Raw genomic sequence first — 4,523 nt, 5'->3', positions numbered from 1 at the left:
CGACTGTTATTTTGTGAAAATATAAAAAATTCGTGAGCTTGAAATAGCCGGTCAAAATTACAACGTTCGGCCGCCCGCCTCGTCACTAATTGACACCCAGATCAATGGCTCACGAGGGGGGGGGGAGGGGGGGGGGGGGGGGGGGGGGGGGGGGGGGTGACTAAGTGACACAGGCATGGGAGGGTGGGATCTATGGTGGGGGGATTGTGGACCGTAGATTTGGGTGGCAGCGTCGAAAGTAACCTACGGGGGGTGGAAGGTGGGATCAATGGCTCATGATTATCAAATGATTGTGGCCGTTGTATTGCCTAGGTAATGTAAAAGATTCCCACTTTCTCAAATCCAGGGCTTGAACCCGCTACCCTCTCCTACTTGGAATTGACTCTAAGCACTAAGCTAGCACGCGTCCATTGAAAGATATGTGTGTGGTAAGTTTATAGATCATGGCGTGGCGGACAAGTTTACATCTAGTTCACACCTACTTCACACCAAGTTCACATTGAGCTCACACCAAATTTGGTGTGGTGTGCATACCCTTCCAAGCTCACACTTAGTTCACGTCGAGTTCACACCAAATCCACTGTGGTGCACTACCTCCCGAGTTCACTCTTAGTTCACATCTAGTTCAAATGGTGATCAAATGGCCCGGATTGCACCCTCCTTGCGACGCCTAATGTGGGCCATTAATCCCACCTCCCTAGGGAGGTGTCAATTAACGACGAGGGGGATTTTGGGGGGGGGGGGGGGGGGGGGGGGGGGGGGGGGGGGTGAAACCCAAGCGGTGGGATCGATGCCACTATACTAAGGGTGCATTCAGACTGCACATGGTTGAGAACCTTGGGTATGGTTCGTGCACCTGCCTCTCACACTCGCTGGACTTTGAATATCATGTAAAGTTGGAGTGTCGACTGCATCCAATAGGAAGCGAGCTCGTGGTTACATGAATCGCTCCACATCTACAAGGTCTAAAATCGACTCTCCCGCGTGCGTGGACTTTCCCTTCTTTCAGGAGTATGAGGCCACCCGTTGCTGAGGTGGTTCCGGACACTGCAGCTCTTTTTTTGAGTGACTGGCTTTATGCCACCTCGATAATGCATCCTTGGGCGAGCGCTCATTCCTAGCAGTCTGAACGCTACCTAAGCCAAAGTTATCACGACATTTGAGAGCTATCAGATTTGTTTGAGTTTTTCAGGTCCGAGATCACTTTTTCCCAAGATGGTTTTCTTCAAAATGAAGTGGAGTGGCATTATGAGCAAGGAAACCTACAGAGGCAGGTGGATATGCACTCATTTGGAGCGGCCACGTGGCATCGTTTGAGGAAATGCCCTCCAAGGTCACCACACAAGGCAAAAAAATCACCTTTTTTCCACTAATTTATGTCACCTACATTTTACTGCCCAACTACCAAGCCGTCAAGTCCAAATGTAATTTTACCACCTCGGCTTCAAAACCACCTTGCCCGTGCCACACTTAGACCTTCCCAATCCTAGAAATTGCCACCGCTAAAAGTCTTCAGGCACTGCATGGCCGTCAATTGGCACCAACTTTAACTTGTAGTATCTTCATGATCCGGGCTTCATTTGATGAGCCCTTTCTTCTTGCTAGCTCCACATACAACATACTCCCCTCTAGAACCTAGTTGGGGTCCAAAAACTTCCAGATGGCACGCTCTCCAAAGCAATCAAACCTGCTCCAGAACCGACCCCGACAAACTTCAACTGATCATATCTCCCCCATTCTAGCTCCGATTGACAGTCCGAAAGGAACGACACGCTCCACATCTCAAGCTCTACACATCCATCCACTAAAACTAGCTCCAACCACATGTCATCACCTACCGTGTTCGTCTAGGATATGCAATGCACTCCAGCTTCATGCCATCATAACTTGCACACCGTGGCCCCATTTGATGAGCCGTCTGGGCCTGCTCACTCAACACTTCAAACACTACATTTCCAAGTACAAAACTAACACTTCCTGACATCTTCACCTGCCATCCCATCTGGTCCACTTTGGAGCCCTTTTGGCCTAAAAAGCCACAACATACATACACTTCCACTGCCACCTGCCTACCAAGGATCTTTGCACTTGCTTTACTCCTTTGCCATGCACCTGCTAGCCTGTACATAACTACTTGTTCCATCTCCTATGGTCGACACACTTTGGCTACACCATCATTGCCCAACCCCCTTGTTGAACATTTATGTTCAACCACAAAACAATTTTATTCTTCTACCAATTGCAAACACTGGCAAAACACTATTAGCAAACCAAAAACATATATAAACTATCTTATTATGCCTACTACTTACAAAACTCAAGTGGATTGCCCCAGTCCCTGCATTAGCAACACAATTGATCCCAGTATCATCATTGTTCTTCAACCACCTCTTCTACCGCTACATCATGCTCCACCAAAGAAGAGAGAAACTCTCCCCCATACCGCATCACCTTGGTCTCCTTCCGTAGGTAATGCTACCTCATCCTTTTTGGCAAAAAATTGCACCTAATGTACCATCATAGCACACTCCACTGCCACTCTAACTAGCATGGTCATTAGCATAGCCCCCACATACCATTTTTACATGCATAACATCACTTGTGGGTATGGACTCCTCCATCTGGTCTTGTTACGAGACTGGGCACCCTCTTGTTGTAGTGGTTAGCTGCAATTGGGATAGCTGATGTAATAGTTAATTATGTGTTGTCTATTTTATTTTTCTAATTGAGTTGATGATGATGATTTTGTAGAGTGTAATGTTATGAGTTGACGAAGAGGCACAGGCAATAACCCTCTCGGCCTTTTGTACTTGCACAGTATTTTAGATTTTCATTTCAATACGCCACTATGGCTCTGTAAATAATTGTAGTGAGAACTTCCTCTTATGGGACATGCAAGAACTAATGAGCTTCACTCATTTACAAAAGTGAAGTGGTTATAAAAGAGGGCCCTCAAATTTTGGCACCTTAAACTCACAAATAATATATTAAATACCAAACTCCACAAGAATGGGTTCCGTGGAGTTTGGGGCTAGATTTAGGCCTTTCTCTTGCAGGTTCTCTTCTCTAAACTCTTATGCTATGCTTAATTTGTTGTGTTCTCTCTAATCAAGTCTCTATCTCTTACAATTTTCTTACACACTCTTACAACCTTGTCTATGTCAATTCCATGCTCTTTGTGTGTGTGCGCGCGCGCGTGCGCTTGCTCCTGCATGATTGGAAATTGGGAAAAGAGGTTGACAGGTTGATGGTGATGTCTGTGAGCAAGGTTGAATTGTTTTAAGCAACCGGTCTCCCCCTTTTCTCCCAGCAGTGGTATCAAAGCCTCAAGTTCAAGGAAATTGGTGATCAATTTTCAAAATTTCCGATTCGGCAACACCGAATTTGCAAACCATAAATTGATTGGCAATCAATTTGCAAGTTCGAAGAGGAATTTTTGAAATGGGCAACATCAAATCCGCCAAACAAAGCTAATTAGTGGGGCTAACTAATCTATTAATCTTGCTCATCGAAGATCAAGAATCGGTAAGACGAACTTTAAATTTCACTTTAGGGATTAACTCTTGCGGATGGTGAAGGTGAGAGACAATTGAAGAAATAAAGAGCTTTCAAATCATTAAAGAAGATGATATCTGAGTGAAGAATTGAGAGAGGAAGCTGAAAAAGAAGAGGAGGACCGAAGAAGAAGAGATGGAGTTAATTGCTCTTGCTGGCTTGTCAACAATTCCTGCGGGAACTAGGCCTTGTGTCTCATAAATCCTACTGGTCAAACTGCACCAAATCCGGCCCAATCACCTTCAAGTTGGTTTCCCAGGGCTTGTGAGCCAAACTACTTTCTTCCTCGCAGGTCAAGGAGTCCTCTGTAGGCGGTGTTAACCACCTTTCCCTGCACGTTGTCATCGTCTTCTCCCTGCACGATGTCTTACTCAATTCCCATGCATTCACACTACTTTTGAAAAGTAGTGGGGGCAATCACTACAAGCATCAAATTGGACCTCAAATGGCTTTGAGAAATCCGAAAGCATGAGGACTGGTTGGGAGGTAAGCTTCTCTTTGAGCTTGTCAAAAGAATTTTTCTCCTTAGCAGATGAATACTTAACGTTCTTCTTTGTTAAGTCATGTAATGGTCCTGCTATTTGAGAAAATTTTGCTATGAAGCGTCTATAGTATGCACACATCCCAATAAAGCTTCTTAGCTCATGTAGATTCCTTGGACTTCTTATGGCTCAATAATGGTAAAGCTGTAGGCAAGTCTAAAAAAGACTCTATTATTAAGTCCAAAGCTCCCAAGGTGTCCACCATATCCCACATAGTGGGCTCACCAAAACCGATAATAGATCCCAGACCCACTTATCCTAATATAATTAACAAAAACAACCATTAATAAGCTAGTTAAGGACCTCTCTTCTTAAGCAAGAAAAGAGAAACCAAATTCTCTGATACCAATGTAATGGAAATGGCCTATGAATTTTGAGAGTAGCGGAATTAGGAAATTAGGTGAAGCACTTTTGAGAGATTACTTT

This window comes from Adiantum capillus-veneris, chromosome 7 (assembly GCF_014529385.1).
Source record: "Adiantum capillus-veneris isolate H3 chromosome 7, ASM1452938v2, whole genome shotgun sequence".
NCBI lineage: Eukaryota > Viridiplantae > Streptophyta > Polypodiopsida > Polypodiales > Pteridaceae > Adiantum > Adiantum capillus-veneris.
This window is presented reverse-complemented; position numbering follows the sequence as displayed.